We start from the raw sequence: 18,341 nt of genomic DNA on the forward strand, positions 1-18,341 counted from the left end.
CTCCATCCCACTCCACCAAACCAGAGCTAGCTGAGCTGTGTGCTAGGTGTCACATGCGCTTTTCCAAAGGCCGCCCACAAGATGGAGCATGGTCGCTTTTCAGCTGTCCTTTCCCTTAGCCAAAACTCTCAAAATAAAGGCGAGAATAAAACACGCGCTTATTTTCTTCTGTCATTCTCAGCTGTTTGAGTGTTTTTTTTCTGTTTACCCCAGTGAGTTTCCGCGACAGAAGGGAACCGTCTGATTATCAACGTTTCTTCATGATCACTTTTTGAATGCCACGCCCAAAAAACACTGAGAAGTCCGTTTAGCGTTCCTTCATTTAAGTGGCAGAGGTTTCCCACCATTCATTTTCCATTTCATAACACAAACAAGGAAAGACAGAGAAAAGCGGACGGGGGCAAGCCGAGGCATTGAGGATCGGGTATAGATGGGGGAGACGAACCCTCCTCCTCCTTGGCAAAGCAGCTTCAGCTCCTCATTTTACAGCAGCTCCTGCTCTTGCATTTCTCTTTTTTTTTTTTGCATGGAGCTGCATCCATGACAACAGGGTCAAAGGCTGGTTCTAATGCTATTATCCAAAGAGACCTGGAGCGGAATGCTAATGTCCCAGCCTCGCGGGGAATGGGTGGAAGGGATCAGTTATTTACTGAACTATGACCGGCGTTGGGGTGAGGAGGGGGGGTGGGGGGGTGGTGGAGGGGAGGGGAGGGGGGGGGCGGGGGGTGGAGTTGGGGGAGGGGGGCCACGGAGAGAGAGCTGCGGGCAGCTGAAAACGCGACCGCCGGGCCGTGTTCAGAGAGCCCGCGCGCGTGGATCCGCCACGCTAGGCGGACACGGGGCTTTCGTTTCCGTCCACGGCACAGCCGCGCTTCAGAGGGCCCTCGCCTCGCGTGGCATTATACGCCGTGCGCGCAGTCAGACGAACAAAACAAACAAATAAACAAATAAATAAAGGGACGGTGTGCATGCATCTTTATGGAAATTCCGCAATTCACCGACCTTTTCCACATGGGGGGGGGGGGGAGTGCATTGTACGAAAAAATGTGCCAAAGATTTCGATTGTCTCGTATTATCTAGACTGAGCAAGAAACATCTTCAGACCCTGCGAACCGAGATTACTTTCGGCACGACGTCCGAAACTTCTCGTGTGTGTCTGCTGTAAGGTCAGTTCTGTTGTTCCGAAACTTGTGTTTTTTTTTTTTTCTCATACAGCGCTCTTTATGGGATTAAGAACCTGGGTAAGTAAAGGAGGTTTGACCCTCACGTGGGGTCACATTTACAGTCTATCAGGACTCTTGTCCTTCCAGTCAATGAGAGAGAACAGGAAACAGTAAAGGAGGATTTGGCAGAAGCCAGTTGAAGAAACACATTAATGGAAGCTGCCTTTTTTTTTTTTACAGTGGCCAATAAATAAAGCTGATGGATCACTCAGGGAGTCTTTGAAGGCCTTGCGGGCTCAAAGGAGCCGACCAGAAGGAGCCATAACTCTCCACCGGTCCCCGTTCTCCTCTGCCCTTGCCCGGTGGTGAGGTTCATGAGCGTCTCTCCAGTGTGGCTCTGTGTTTTATGAAGTGGAAAAAAAAAAAAAGCTTTATGAGTATTGTTCATAAAGGATTGATGTTTTAATCACATTAATTTTCTCCAAATAGGAGAAGTCGGGTCCTGGCAGAAGTAAAGATATAAACATTCCTTTATCCCTTCCGCCTGCTCCGAATCTCATTCATAAAAGTATATATATATATATATAATTGTTCGTCTGTCTCCTGAGTTTTAATACAGGAGAAAAATTTATAGCGAAGAATAATGTAATTGTTAAAAAAACAATATTTTGTATGTGAGATCAATAAAACAGAAAGCAATGATGATAACATACATCTCACTAACTAAAAGCAACCAATGGACAAATATCCTTTATGTTCTCTGTCTCATAGGCATGAAGAGATCATTTCCTCAAAAGAGAGAGATGCAGATATGATCCAAATATTATTGTGTGTGTAAAGGCAGGCAAAAATAAACACAAAAGACAAATGAAAAGGTACAGAAAAACAGGGAGAGAGAGAGAGAGAGAGAGTGAGAGAGAGAGAATAGAGGTAGTCCCAGAGGAGTGTTCTGGGTCTGACTGACAGCACTTCTCTGGGTAACCTCCCCGGGGGTTGGCAGGGATCCAGGACTGTCTGTAGCTGTGGCCTGCTGGCTTGGCGGGCAGCCAGCACAATGCACTGGACGTGCCTTACCCTCAGTCACTTCCTCCAGGCTCTGCCCCAAACCCCCCCACTGCCAGGTCCTGATAGCCAGCCTTTGTCAATGTCTTTAGGAGAGCGCAGGCTTAGGGAGAGGAGGGGGGGATACCAACGCCACCCAAAACCATGCCCTTACCCACTGGAACAACAGGAACTGTCTAATATCTACAGATCACTGTTGTGGTCATACTTTAATTCTGTAAGTATGAAGTGCCTCTATGTGTCCAAGTACATTATGCTTAGTCTAAAACTACGTTTCAACCATCTCACCAGTTTGGAGATATTTCCTGTTCCTGCCTTTGATGATGAAGCCAGCCACAGCAAAAGATTTCATTTAAATAAACAATTGCACACGATTTAGAACTCATCATTTTGTGCCTTATTTTTGTGTATGTAGCTCTTGTATTGAAAACTTGTAGTGAAACAAATAGCAACTATGGTTGAGATAAAAGGAGAAAACATCTCACAATCACAGCGAATGTATCTTCACCTGATGTAATATCTTGGCAATAGCATTTTCTACAATAGCAAAGATGTCTGTGACAAAATGATCTCTAGGGGAACTAGACGTAGGGTCGGCAAAGCTACCTTAAAGCAGGTGTGTGCATGTGCATTTGTTTATATGTGTGTCCGTGTGTGGGGAAGAGGTGGCAGCAAGGTTAACCAGACTGTGTTCCTTGGCCCTGTCCAATTATCAGCAGGCAATAAGTTTAGCCCTGGTGCTGGGCTGCTCTGCAGCAGTAACACTGAATAGGCACGTGGATAAGGATGCCATAGCCACAGACCTGTTTCAAAGCAGCAGTGTTGAGAGTCAGGGTCTCTGACAGGTGGGGCAGTTTTACACTTGTTACGACCGATATGTTCGCAAACTTCTGGCATGGACGAACGGTAGCCTCCATGTTTGGACGTTCTAAATAGGTATGCAATTCTTCATGCCATGGACTCTCTGGAACACTCTGGAATTCATGACATGCAAAATCAAATAAGGACCAAAAAGACCACCGACACGCAGTGGGTGTTTTTCTGCTTGCTAACTTAACCATATGAACCATTAAAGAGAATTTTTTTCAACATTAATGGAATTCTGTGTTTTAATTTAGGAAGATTTTTGGAGACATAGAATACAACGGAACTGGAACAAGGGGGGAAAAAAGAAAAAGCGGAGTAATCTCTGAGTTTAGCAAGGCGCTTTCAGGTGTTTTTTCGAGGATACATATAGCAGGTTAAGGATTACGGATTAAAAATTCACTAGAAGCAATCAGCGCCATTTGGGGGCTGTTTTCCTTGATTAACCTCCACCTGACCTGGCCCTCAGGGCGAGCTGGTTGCTAATTGTTCAATTACTTCTGAGGTGCTTTAATGCTGTCCCCATTGCATTCTTTCCACACCTGATTCCCCTCAGAGAAGTACTGATCACTGGAGAGGGCAACCAGTGTTAGGGTACAGTGTGAAGTGGAGTCTCAGGGTTGGGGTTCAGTGTGGAGAAGAGGCTCAGGGTTGGGGTACAGTGTGGAGAGGAGGTTCAAGGTTTGGGTACAGTGTGGAGAGGAGATACAGGGTTGGGGTGCAGTGTGGAGAGGAGGCTCAGGGTTGGGGTACAGTTTGGAGAGGAGAACCAGGATTAGGGTAGAGTTTGGAGAGGAGGCTCAGTGTTGGGGCGCAGTGTGGAGAGGAGGCACAGTGTTGGGGTGCAGTGTGGAGAGGAGGCTCAGTGTTGGGGTGCAGTGTGGAGAGGAGGCACAGTGTTGGGGTGCAGTGTGGAGAGGAGGCTCAGGGTTGGGGTGCAGTGTGGAGAGGAGGCTCAGGGTTGGAGTACACTGTGGAGAGGAGATTCAGGGTTGGGGTACAGTGTGGAGAGGAGGCTCGAGGTTGGGGTACAGTGTGGAGAGGAGGCTCGGGGTTGGGGTACAGTGTGGAGAAGAGGCTCAGTGTTGGGGTACAGGACATGTAAAAAGGCTGTATAAGCAGCACAGAAAAACTGTTACCATTGGCTTGGGTGCTCCTCAAAACCATGTACATTTTAAGACAAAAATATTGTTTAAGTAATTATATGTTTTGCTGTGCTGTTTGAGCAAGGCATAGCTCCCTGTGGTAGTTAAGGAAAATCACATTAGCTTAATAGGCGGATAAAACAAACATCCAAAGATTACAACTCCAAAACTATGAGGAAAGTGTGCTGGAGAGATCCCTTAAGCATACTTGAAAAACTATCCTTCAGACTGGAGATAGTGCTCTGAGCCTCAGACATTTACAGTCAGCTTTTGTTTATTTCACATTCATTGCGGCGTATTATCCCACTAGCAGCCAAGCCATGCCGCTACAATAGGTGAAGCAGGAATTTGTGTTCCAGGTTACACCTGGGTCTCGAAGGCCACGTGAGAAGCAGTCCACCTCCAGAACATGGTGTGGCCACGCCTGCACTCAGCAGATGCTGAGGAGCAAAAGCAGCAGTGCCGGCTGGTGTTCCAGAAGCTTCCCCCTGTTCCGATCAGGCCCGAAACCCAAAACTGCCCCCGGCTTCCTCCCAGCTCTTAGAGTTCCTGGACCCCTGGGTAGGCGAGACTCCGAGCTTTTTCCATTGGTCCAACTTAAACACTGGGTTCAAAGACAAACAGAGGCTTGATCCCACATCAGAAATATCAGTCATTCCAAGTCATTTCCAAAGGTCCTTTTGTAAACTTATTATGCCGTATTAAATGTTTCCTATATTTGTTGTTTCTACTTTGTGATAGGCTCCAGATGGGGTTGATTCTTTTTATAAAGAAAAATGGAATAGATCCTAGGTAAACATAAATCCCTTTAGAACAACACTGAAGTAGCTTTTTTAACAAGGGAGATATTTTATTCATAATTGTTCTTTGCATCTATCTATCTTGATCCTGTGTATGGAGTAAATGCCAGCACTAAAAGCAACCTTTAGTGACCAACTTGAATTTTTGAAGACAAATACAAGGCTGTATTTTATGATTAGAAGTTTAATTTCAAAGCTTTGACTATTTAAGTTTAGCAAATACATTTGTTAGATTTGGGTTTTCAAAATCAGATGCAAAACTTTCCCAGAACTGATCCCTGTACCTCTATCAAGGATGAACAGCTCAGAAATAAGACATCAAACCTCAGTTCCACAAATCACTGAATAGAGAGATTGTGACAGTAACAGATTAAAAATGAAAGTAAAACATTTGTGCGTTCAACAATACAACGTGGACAAAATGATTTAGAAATATTAAATTCGGATTCTTCTGGCAGTCATTTCTCTCCGTACCTGTGCCCCGAGCAGTCCAGATGGTAAGGTTTAAACATTCCAGAAGTAGAAGCTAAATTAGGCACAGTGCACCCTAATCGATTCATCCTGAGGTTATATACATTCGTAAGTGAGCACGGGCTCTTGGTGGTTTGGCGCTACCGATATCGGGCAAGCGCCTACAAGGGAGATTGAAATGAGTCACTGCAGCCCGCGGAGAATTAAAGCTGCCTGGCAAAGCCGGGGTGCCGATCAATATGCATAGAGGTGCCGTTTCCTTTTTTTATTGAATCCTTGGTAGAATTTCTTTGTGAACCCACACCTGGTGCAAATCTGCAATCAATCAAAGAGCACTGCAATGGGAATCTCATTTCCGTCCTAACGTATGAGAGCCACGACAAACAGCCTCCCCCCCCCACCCCCCCCAACCCCCCACCCCCAACCCCCAACCCCACCACACTCACACGCGCACAATCAGGGGAGAGATAAAAACGGCTCTCTCGCCTTCTCTATTTGATTAATTGTTTAGCAATTAAGCCAGCTTGTTGTGCGTTTACAACCCCGGCAAGCAGGGCTGAGTGCTCGCCTCACGCTGGCTCGCGCTGCAGCGTCTGTCTGGGATGTGCGAGCGACTGGGCTTTGCTTATATACACTTACGCACGTTATTTCATATTTGAACAGATGTTCTGCCGGTGAGGTTCATGAACCTGCGTTCATCCCCTTCATACAGGCTCGAGAATACTATACGGACACTAGTATTTGTGGTTAACGCAGGGTATGCCATGCACCTCTGTAATGAACCTGTAAAACACTAGCAGGTATGTCCAAATAGTGAAGGTATGAATTTTTATTTTGTCTTGTTCATGAGTACAAACGCAGCCACAATTTTGTTGAAATGCCAGCGGTGTAATATCTGCAGTCGATTCTCATTTTCCTGTTTTTTTTATTTTTGAAGCACTTGCTCTCCATTTCCTTCCTCTGTTTGATGTTTGCATACGCTACAGAAATCAAAGACACAGAAGCCGTGGCCGTTCTCTTCATAGTCTAGGTGCATATGTGAGCAGCTCACCGCTGACTGCTGAGCTGGCAGTTATTATAGCATAGACAACCGGCACATGGAATTATCCAATCAAGTGCAATGCAGAGGAAGTGATGCGAAACATGCCAAAGACTGCGTGGTTGTGGCCTTTCCGACACTCTACCAATCATCATTTTTACGAGAGCCAGTGAAACTAAACAATTACATTAGAGGCTTTGCAATTAAATGGCTTTAAAGGCAATTGCATTGGCTGTTTTATAAAAAAAAAAAATTGAAATTGAGGTTTTGCATATTTTACTGATGTTATATTTAGGGATTATTTTTTCAGTGGTCCAAGCAGGAATACTTTTTTTTTCTTTTCTTTCTTTTCATCTGCTTTGTTAAAGGTGCAGTATGTAAGTTTGTAGAAATGAGAAAGATATTCAAAAATAATAAAAAAATAAAAATAAAAACAAAAATATTCCTGCACATGTGGCTCTCTCTCTCACCTCCTCCTCTCAGCTCTCCTTCCAAGCACATGCACGTGTACTGCCTGGAATCTGAGTTCTGGAGAAAGAGGACAAGAGTGTTGAAAAGTAGGGAGAGGAGTGCAGCACATTGTGTCTCATTCACAGGAAGAAACAAAGACATGTAATGTCGTCATAATGAACGTAAACAATTAACATAGCTATAGTTTTTACTTACAGCTATGGGCTATCGCGAGCGTGATATTATTGCCAAAAATGATTGAGTTTGATGCAGTATTGCTAGATGAGTGGTGGTAGAGTTAGCATTAGCTGGTAGCAGTAACAAAGCTAAACAAAACATCAGGAGGTTAGTGGGACTGCACAAACTTTATTTTAAATTAAATATTATTTTTGCGATAGCACATTTCACCCATAATGTTTGTCAATGAAGCAGCTGCAGGTAACTAAGTAATTACGGCAGCTACACAGTTTGGGGCGATAACAAATTCCAACAGAAATACAACAAATAAGATCGTTACCTGTCCAGCAGAAATACAGCAAGCTTTGGAAGCCCTTCAAATCTCTGAGCTCTCGCCATCGCTGAAAAGCCAAACCGATGTTTACTCTTGTCTCTTCTTTTTTGGGTAAAAAACATTCTTCTACAGTCTTTCTTTTCTTGCTTTTTATCAGTATACACCGTTGCAAGCAAAGACAGCGGCCATTTTGACAGATTTTTCTCTGCAATTTTTGTATTGTTTTCTACTATGGCACTATCGGGGCAGTACCTCTGCACTGCTCTTATCTGTGTAGCCCAGTGGTCTCCAACCCTGGTCCTGGAGAGCTACAGGGTCTGCTGGTTGTCATAGTGACTCTGCACTTCATGAATCAATTAGAGCAGTTGATTGCACAGTTGACTCAACTCACCTGGCGTCTTGGGTCTCAATTGGGTGCTGGTTTTAAGGTGAAAACATAAACCAGCAGACCCTGTAGCTCTCCAGGACCAGGGTTGGAGACCACTGGTGTAGCCCCGCCCTGCCTGCTCTGACTGCACTGTGAGCACGCAACAGGATTGACAGGCAGGCATGGACCCCTAATTGCAGAAAGCTGTCCTGATTGGTTGATAAGATTCAGTTGTGCAAAATTTTAAGTGGCTGATTTCAGAGCCTGGGGCAGTGAGAAAATTAGTTGAGATGTGAAGGAAATTTAACCAAATATGAGCAAAAGTGTTCTAAAACAAATGTACATACTACTTATTTGAATGTTATGGCAATTTATGTGGGCATATGATGAGGTAGAGAGGGCCTTCCTTCTTCTCGGACTTGATCGGCATTTTTTTTGGCATCTCTTTAAAAAAAAAAAAGTTCACTCAAAATGTATGGTCCAATGAAATGAATTCATTGCCATAATCGTACGCAAATTTGCCCATCTAAACATTTTCTGCGATAAAATTCAGTTTCAGGTTTTAACAAGTGCTGTGTCCTTGTGGTTCGTCTCCAACAAAACATAAAATGGATTGTGTAATTTGCATCTTTCGGTATAGCATATGCTAACTGTATTTAAATTGGAAGTTTCTTTTCTCACTGGTAACGTATGCTTGCTCATTATTATAAGCACAGTTGTTATGAACCTTTAGCACTTTTGAGGCAATAATATGTGTCGGAGGGAGGCTATACCTGCTCGGCTTGGGGGCTCCTTTTCTTCCGGGGGCATGCACAGTGTGCGCAGCCAGTTGCAGGTGCATGCTAAAGCACATGAGCGTGCTATAATTCTGAGTGGGGGAAATGTTTTGCCAACAGAGCGGTAATTATACATCGCGGTTCCGTAATCATAATAATGATAAATTATTATGTAAGTATTGTAATGTTTTTCATTTTCTGTCTGATTGTGCGATGTGCATGTATATTAACAATGTGCTGTTTTAGTTCATTTTTGTTTATTTTAATGGTATTTTTTAGGTTACCCTTAAATTGTGGACTCATCGATTGTTCCATGGGGAGGGGATAGGGATTCTCCACCTATATAAGGGGAGAGTACTTCATGATGGGGGGACTCATCATTGCTTTAAGTTCATGTTTTACTTTATAAAGACTAAAGGTCTCATCTATAGAATTTGAACACCATTTTTTAAATAATTAGATATAGAAGGTAACAAATATCCCAACCCACACTCCAGAAGGTGGCATTGACGCACCATAAAGTTGTTTACCAACTGCCATAAAACTAGAGGAAGAAGATAATGGGAGACTATCACAGGGGCTAGATGTAGCTCTGTGTCTTGGCAGGGGAATAAGGAAAAGTATACTGGTCACCTTGCGGTGCTAGTAGCAGGGCTTGTAGAGCCAAGGCTATCATTAGCCATTTTGCTTTTGCTTCAGTTTTGTTTGTCAGTGTTTGTAAAATTTATTTGTTTTTTTAATATAATTATTATTTTGTGGGTGTGTGATTTCACATGTGCCTTTTAAAAATAAATTGTGAACCTTCTTTTAGAAACAAACACCGTGGATTGGCTCGTGCCTCCTCAAGCTGCAACACCACACTTCACCCTTATAGCTACAGCAATCAATTGACCTTTGAAAACACAGCTCTCATGACCTGTTTGACCTTGAGGCATGAACCTTGGTACAAATGTTTTTCTTATGAGAACATAAATTGTCCCTTGGACCCATAAAGACTGCTATATTGGATACACCATTTTTCATTTTATCAAACCAAAAAACTTCTTATAAATCATAGGTCTGATTAATGTCAAACTTGCCAGGTTTCATCTTTACTCTACTGTTAGATATTCAAATGAGCCAATCACCTTTACTGTTATGTCTAAACATTTTGCCATGTTAAAAGTATGTTTTATGTTGATTAGATTAAAAAACATCGCTGCAACGAGCACTTTAAAGTCTAAAATATTAACTATTTAGTTTAATAATAATAAATAAGATTTAAATAAATTTTTCTCATGAAACTTTGATGATATTGAAATGAAGCATATTAAGTCAAACCTTTACAAAAGCATGGCCACCATTGATTTTAATTGTTTATAAATAATGATCTGAAAGATTTACAGCTAAATAATGTCTGGATTTGATTTAGTTCAATGTGCATCTTCAATTGCATAATTTGTGTCACCATATTGAAGTTTGATCTACATTTCTGTTTAGACCATTACTCTTTATCGATTGACCGGTGAGTATAGTCTTTACTGTCTTATTAAGCAATAAGTTACTTCTGCTTGGCCATTATAATATCTCCTTGCAATTTTATTTTTCAGTTATTTTATTCTCAGTCTTTACCAGTTTGGATTTATCCATGGGCTCCCTGTCATTGCAGCAACATCCCCCATTAATCCAGAAGACTGCAGACACACACTGGCTCCCCTCTTATGCGAATACTATCAACTAGTTTCTTCTTCATACATAATCCAAATCCACCAGTTTAGCTGCAAACTCATCACATTGGAGGAGTACTGGAAATGCTCAGTAGGCGAAGGCAGACGATTGATTAGCCAATGGAGTCACTTCAGATGAGACAGGGAGAACCTCGCTGACTGAAACACTCCCTTCCTGGGCAACAGCACAGCCAAATGTGTGAAACAGGTGATCACACCCAGAACTAGCGACAACACATTTCTTAGCAGATTATTAACCCTTAGCTAGCAAAAGGCTTGAATTGCACCAACTTGCTGGTCCCAACTCACCCGTACCATAGACCAAGGACCCATGCTGGTTGGTGGGCGTTGACTCATTTCTCAGGTACCCCAACATCTGGTCTCACATCACGCAGGACAACAGCATCCCCCCATCCATCTCTTCTGCAGCCTCCTCTTCTCTCTCCCTCCCTCCCTACCTCCCATTCTCTCCCTTCGCCTTAACAAGAAATGCAATAGAGATTCCCCAAACTCCAATCTTATAGGCTTGCGTTGTCAGGACAAATTAATTTCTGCTGAAACCCCACCGAGTCCCCTCGATACCATCTCGGAAATGTTGGATTAATAGGATCTCTCTATGGCTCCTCTGTTGGGAAGTGTGGTCGGGAAAGGGGGGGTGGGAGCGGGTCAGGCACTGGGGACGGCTGATGCTCGGAGAACAAGAAATGAAACAGGGGGCGGGGGAGGAATCAGCTCAAAACTGCATGGGCCCAGAGGAAGCTCCTGCCCTTCCGCTGCTGCTGCACACGTATCAGACTGAGAGCACAATGAGCTGCTGTGTGTCTCCACGCAGAGGCGGCTGCCTGCTTTTTGCCAAAGGGAAACCAGGATTTGCCAAGGAAAGGCGAGCAAACACCCCGATATTGATTTCATAACCTTACATCCGGGAAATAAATAAAAGATGTGCACCATGGCTGGAAATCCGGGCCCTAAGCGTGCCCTAGCGCCCAGGGTTGCATGTACTGTGGCTACACCTTACAGTGCATCACACTGGCAGACACTGGTAGTTCTCAATATTAAAATATAACATCAGGGCTGATTTCATAGGCTGTGATGAAATACGCAGAGCAAGGAAGGCGTATTCTGCTTGAATTTACATTACAGGGATTATTGTGGAAGTTGGAACGTGTTATGGGTTTGTCTGTGTTGAGCGTCGTGATTCTTTTGTTGGAAATGGCGAAATTGCAATGCAAAGAAAAAAAAACACATTATAAATAATGCATGCATTCAAGGTGTCAGGAGTGACAATGCAGTGGTTCCAGTTGTAGTTGCGTGCCTAAATGCCCTGAGGAGACAATATGATATGTCCCTCTGAAAAACCGGGTTTCTATTGGGTTTGTGCATGCATGGCAGAGGGTATCGGTGTCTCTGTGCCATATTGCCAGCCACAAAGCTCAAGCCCAACCAAAATATCATATCAAAACGTTCCAATCAAAATATGTTGAACACTTTATTGGTAATAATGGGAGCATGCAAGGAGCATGGGAGAGGAAATCAGTGGACAAGGTGATAGTTTGGCAATGTGCATTATGCTTTACAGGCTTGTCACAAATACAGTACCACTTGCAGCAAGGACGCCAATGTATTAATGAATGCCATTGGCAGGTCTTCTACCTGGGCTGATGGCCACAAGGTGCCTAGAAAGAGATTCCACTCAGAGTGGGCAGGTTAGAGGGTGAAGATTCCACTTAGAGCACAGTGAGATTGGGGGTGGGGCAAGCAGAAGCAGTATCCCTCCTTCCGTCAGAGCAATATTGACCCACTTTGTGTGGCAGCGTTCTGAAACCAAGCAGCTGGGCACAGGAGATTGTTATCATATATGGTTATGGATCAACCAGCTATTGCCTGAGAGAGAGAGAGACAGAGAGAGAGAGTGAGAGAGAGAGATAGATAGAGAGAGAGAGAGACAGAGAGAGAATAGATCAATGAAGGGCTAATTGAGCCTGGCCGGCTCGCAGCCTCTGTCGCCCCCGCGATCCGTATTTCCAAACGCGCTGCGGTCTTGCGGTAGAGATTACTCTGAGGGCGCTTGTTGGAGATCGATATCCGGGGCGAGGAAGCGGCTTATTTCACAGGATGACAGGGAAAAGGGCACCAGCCCCCATCCCCACATGAGCACTCGGCCAACAGGTGAGCAGAGGGAAGAGGGCAGAGGGGAGGTGAAGTCTGAGAACCCTGGCCTCCCCAAGTGTGAAAACTGTCACGTGACAGCAGTGTGCAAGGCTCAAGTTCAGCTGAAGCCGTGGCCCGAACGGTCTTGCGATTGGCAACCCAAAAAAACCTTTCACTGATAGGACGCGCTCACGTGTGGGTCTCCACGGGAACTCGACAGATGTACAATAGAACAATCGGGCATTGCTGCAGAGACAGGACAGAGCTGTACTGGACTAGACTCATTTCCAGTGTGACTGAGATACAGTGTACTTTTGTTTTGGTCCTGGACGTACTGAGAGAACTGCATGCGGTCAGCTGTGCCGTGAACACGTTTGCAGCTGAAGACAGAGGTCAGCGCTGTATGCATCATAACTCACAGTCAGCCAGTCATATTGTGGCCAAGCACTTGTCAGTTAACATGACTAACATTGTTCTTATTTGGTTATTAAATAGCTAAGATTTTTCTAAACTGTTGCAGCCTATAGCAATTAGATAGAACACTATTGGACAACTGGGATAGAGTATAATTTTAGAATAAAAGGTTCTGAAGGTTTTTTTTTTAGCTTGTCTTTGTAGGGGAACCTTTTTTAGTTCTTTATGAAGCTCCCAGATCGAACCATTGTGCCAAAAAAGGACGCTTGAACTAGATAGGGTTCCTCTATGGAGAAGAGCCTTTTGGAACCATTTCTTCTGAGATTATTTCTTCAACTAGTTCAACACAGACTTCTGTTTGTCTGTTTTGTGAGGCAGATTGTACCACAGCTGAGACCTGAGTGAAATTATAACTAAAATCCCTGTACCACTCACTTAAACCCAAGGATAGCTATTGTATAATAATCTCAAATTGCAGGGATTATTGATGCAAAAAACAATGCCATATATAGAATGCTTCTCCCTAAAGGCTGGTTTAAAATCTGCGACCATTGCTTGAAATTGCAGAGCCATTATACTTTCTGAATGTTAAAGCTTTTTTGATTAAATCTCTACTGTCTTCACATTAGGGGAACTCATGCATGAGTCAGACTTCCAAAATGGCCGTTAACCTAACATTGGCCATGCTGAATAGCCATTTGCTAGTTAGCTGCCAAGAAAGCTACCTTTCCGTCTTTTCACAGAAAACAACATTTTACAATGTGAGACAAACAGTCTGTACTGTTGCTGTTAGTATTACCTACTGCCTGCTACAAACTTGAGTTGTTCACAAACTTATCTAGTGCACTAACTCCTATCTACAACTAAAATAGTCAGCTAGCCAACCAGCTAGCAGCCAATGGCTAGTTCTACAAAATAAAAAAACTTTTTTTTAAACTTAAAAAAAGCTGTAGCTAGGAAGACAGAAATTTAGGTGTGTGTGTGCGTATGTGTGTGTGTTTGTAAGAGAGAGAAAGAGAAAGAGAGAGTAAAAAATCTGACAATAGCTACTTTGTCTGTGCTAGCTGGATTGCTAAATTGCCAAATGTAAGTTAGACTAGCTATGTTAGCGTTAGGTAGAGAAATTAATTAATTATCTAACAATTAGTTGTATAAACCTAAAAATAACTATGTGAAGGTCACCTAAGATTACCGACCTACACTAAATACATATATTTAATGAAGATAGTGATTTCTCTGTCTATAGGACAGTTTGTGGCAGACAGGTCCATAGTGCATATTAATGCACAAAAGTCAGATTAAATAGTAATAATTCCTGATGACTGTGTAAATAACTCTTGGCTCTCCTAATTCAGCATTGCAGATGATGTTGAGCCAGTCACATTAACCCACAGAATTTTGAAATGTATGCCTATCAATAGATTTACCATCCATACCTAAGCAAGAAATTATTTTGCCCCCCACGCCCCCCCAAAAAAAAACCTTCCAAATCCAGTTCAACATGACAGCACTGGATCCTTGTGGGAAAAAATATATGAAGTGTTTTTTTTTTTTTTTCCTGAGTTGAGGCCTTCAGGCATGAGCAGTGTGTGGCTACACACGAAAACGGTTTCGATTACAGTGAGAGGAAAGAGAAACTGCTGAAACATTGGCTCCTATAAATGCCACTGAAACACAAAACCCCCTGCCTCCCATCCCTCATTCTTCTGACTGAGTGGAACACTTAAGAAGCTAACAATAATGTTTCTGTCTGGACGCGATCCTGCTTTTGAATGTTTCTTATCAGAAGCCGATATGCCCGCCCAAAACGGTGCTAAATACAGTAGACCCCGTACTGCCCGCCACCTCCAGACTTTGGTGACCTTTGCCCCGATCCCAACGCTGCACTTTGACCTCCAGCGACAGCTGTAGACGTCTGCAGGAAGCAAATTATACCGTCTACCCCTGATGGGCCACGGAAACGACAAGAGCCCCAAAAAATCACTTCCACAAGCCTCCCTCTGTCTTTGTACCCCCCGAAGGCTGTCCGTTTGGAAAAGACATCCTGTCTACAGTGCAGACTTTCAGGGCTAGCATGGCCTCATTCTCTGTTGTGGAGAGAATAAATGTTTTTTTTCCATCTGAAGGAATTGGGAATTATGTCAGCAAGTTTTTTCCGCAGCCGCACTTTCACAAAGAGCTCTTCTGATGTGTTTTGATTGTCAAGAAAAGGCTTTCTAAACTCGATGTTCTTATCGACCAGTCTGATGCAAATTATTTCAACATTTAAAACAAAGAGAGCGTTGTTTGTTCTTTTTTGACGTTGTACACAAACACGTTACAAAGTAAACCGAATATTGTAAAATGAGAAATCACCAGACTACAACCAGGATTTTATTAAAGACAGAAGAAATGGGAAAAGCTTTCTCTCAAGACAAAACAGAAATCAACACATCCTCTTGAAGTTCTTACAGCTCCTTTTATTTGTCAGGGAAGGAATCCTGAGTGAACCATTGTTTAATTATTATTAGAAACATTATTTCGGTCAATATTGACGGAAGCATTTCTAGGGAGTCATACAACGAGTAATCTGGCTAGCTGCATTGTGCTTGCTGCATTATGGTGCTGGAGCTGTTAATTGTTAACTGGCCGGTGTATGCTGTCGTTTCCAAGCCTGACCATAATGAGCGGCTCTTTAATTTCCTCCTTCTCAACTTGAGGGCTTGCCAAAATTTGCTTTTCTGGACCCTGATTATACGTATAAACGTGTCTCCTATCACCCACCTCTCCCTTCCTACCGGCTATCATTTACAGGCTCGCTCACTCAGAGCAAGGGAGGTCATGCTGTGCTTGAATGGTGCCTAATGAGGTTTTTCCACAGAGCCAGGTTTCAGTCCCTGTGGATGGGGAAGAGACAGAAGTGACCACCAGGCTGTGCACACCCGGGCCTCCATACTGAAAGTCAGCTGAATCCTGTCAGAAAAAAGGCCACAGTGGCGTAGCCTGGATTTTCCCGTTGATCAGGTCCAAAGACTGAGGGTAAGTAAAGATTCTGTTATGTTGCAGCAGAGTTTCTTGAGTATACACATGAGGTCCTGAAGCTTCTAAGGAAAACATTTCCCATGCCACAATGGGCAAAGTTTTCTGTGATGCAAAGGAAACACTGACAAGTCAATGTTCTTGACTGGAAACATTTTATTTTCACTTAGATTCAAAGGTACATTCAAATGGAAATTCAAAAGAACATAAAATGACATATTGTTAGTTGATTTGCAGTCACAAATTTCTCAAGAAAAATGGCCTATTAAAATGTCCTTCAGCCATTATTTTCATCAAGTATCTGTCTGCTACGTTCCTAGCCAATCTCACGTAACCCCGTATAGGCACAGAAACCAATCACAGATACTCCAGGGGAAGTGAAGTCAACTCTGGGTTATTGGAGAGAACTCCAGGTGGCCGAAGAAGTCTTTTGACAGTTTTTTGTCCGTACAGGCACAATGCATCTGTTCCCCACAAAGAGAACCTCAGGCAGGTGCCCATTAAATGGCATGGTGTGCTAATGCTGACCCACAAGCCCGGGACTAAACGGTGTGGGAAATCCATTTCCTCCCCTCAGGCATGGGGTCTGGGTCTCTTGTAGAAATGGGCATGAGCCAGTGATGATCTTGGCCCCAGAACACCCCCCCCCCCCCCTCTCCTTTCAGCTAAACCTTAACCACCACATCACACACTGTGATAAGGGCAAGGAGCTGGAAAACTATATTCCAAGTGCACATGTGCGTTGGCATATGGTTTGGTGAGTAGAAATGCCTGTATATAGTACAGTATCATATGTGATATTGTATAGACGCTGTTATAGTTGTTTATGCCTGTATATTTTCAGTGAGCATACTTGTTATACACTCATCATCTGTCTCCAGCCCTGAGTTGTGGGCATTTGAGGAACCAAGGGAAATAAGCAGCAGTCTGCTCAGCCTTTTTAACTTCCGGGAGACCGTCCTCCAGCACCAGACTCAGGACAGATACGCGCTTAAGGCTTAAAACGGGCAGGGACTGAGATCCTTGTGTAAAAAAAAAAAAAAAAAAACCCCAACATGGTTTTAGGTATTCTGGCTGGGGATTTCCCATATAGTAGAAAGGAGTGAATAAAAAAAAGAAGTCCACAGTAGAGGTCAATGAATAAGTATGTGCAGTCTGAATCCTGATCCTCCGGGGTGACTGTAGGCTAATTAATAATTAATGCCAGAGACAGTGTGTTTGAAATGCAGATGTGATAACTGCAGGCCTGGCACGGCGGTTCAGAGGAAGCAGATTTGGGAGCTACGGGGAATTGCCGCTCCCCAGTTAGCGGGCTGTGGCAGCAGACCTGGGTGCAAAGCAAGGCTGATGGTTTAGATTAGATTCCCTTCAGCTGCTAATTACCTGAACCCACTTTGAAGTTCCTCCCTCTTCAGAACTGGAGGAAAGAGAGGCTGGTTCAGCCAGGGGACTAGGAGAGAGAGGAAGGATCAAATAGAGAGAGAGAGAGAGAGAGAGAGAGATATCTTGGGTAAAGATAAAGATTAGATGACAAGATTTTATTTATATTTTGCAACTCAACCCTCACCCTGCCAACAGACACATATAACATTTTGACTGATTATTTACTTCTCATGCCCAGAATTTAAGTGCCAAAGGCAACCCATTCTGAGGAGCCAGTCGACAGTTTTGAATAAAATAAAATAAAATAATAATTATGACATTTGGATAGACAGCAACAAAAAGCAGGAACATCGCAGGATAGTTGAGCCAGCTGCAGTGACTCAGGTTCTTAGATTCATAATAGTGCAATGTTGAAGAACAAGCCACCTTCACTATCAACAAGCACAGAAAAAAAAGTTCTATGCAGTCTAATCTCAAGGGCCATGGACCCAACTTTGAAAAGGAAATGTGTATTTGCAGCTGTTCTGCTTCTTACATAACTTATTTTGCCTAGTTTCAGAGACCACTGACCTCATAATGTTGACAGATAAATAAAAAGTAGCATTTGCTTCAGTTCATCCCTGAAAGAGTCATTCCAATGGCATCCCGATATGCTTTATAAATGTTCAACAACCTATCAATAGACTATCTGCTAACAGTCTGTAACACATGCATAAATTTTATCAAGCAGCTCTAGCTACACTAAAGTGTGTTAATTATGAATCAATATTTTTAAATATGTATATATTGAGCATTTCTTGTGCAATTAATAGATGCCACCCTGTTAGGGCAGGAGTCTTTAGGCCTAGATGCACACTGACATCCTATGAACATTTTGTGGTTTCAGGAATATAATGAGATACACGATGCCTTGAATGTTTCAAGCAGCTGGTTTCAAGTATGGCTGGTTTTTATTACAGAAAGTACAATATGTGAAGTGCTACTTTAAATTCTGCTCACCTGATGCCATAATGTTGAACTA

General features: G+C 43.3%; 2 long non-coding RNA genes across 2 annotated transcripts; one reads left to right on the top strand and one right to left on the bottom strand.

The window, feature by feature from the left end:
- The first annotated feature begins 813 nt into the window (after positions 1-813).
- Positions 814-3,320, top strand: LOC135262908 (uncharacterized). The gene is made up of 3 exons (XR_010332342.1): positions 814-1,166; positions 1,404-1,528; positions 1,935-3,320. It is a non-coding gene; the product is annotated as an uncharacterized LOC135262908 (long non-coding RNA).
- Positions 3,321-4,486: 1,166 nt separating this feature from the next.
- LOC135262907 (uncharacterized) lies at positions 4,487-7,860 on the bottom strand. Its single transcript, XR_010332341.1, has 3 exons — positions 7,512-7,860; positions 7,015-7,072; positions 4,487-4,838 (listed from the first exon to the last, which is right to left on the bottom strand). It is a non-coding gene; the product is annotated as an uncharacterized LOC135262907 (long non-coding RNA).
- Positions 7,861-18,341: the final 10,481 nt, after the last annotated feature.

This window comes from Anguilla rostrata, chromosome 9 (assembly GCF_018555375.3).
Source record: "Anguilla rostrata isolate EN2019 chromosome 9, ASM1855537v3, whole genome shotgun sequence".
NCBI lineage: Eukaryota > Metazoa > Chordata > Actinopteri > Anguilliformes > Anguillidae > Anguilla > Anguilla rostrata.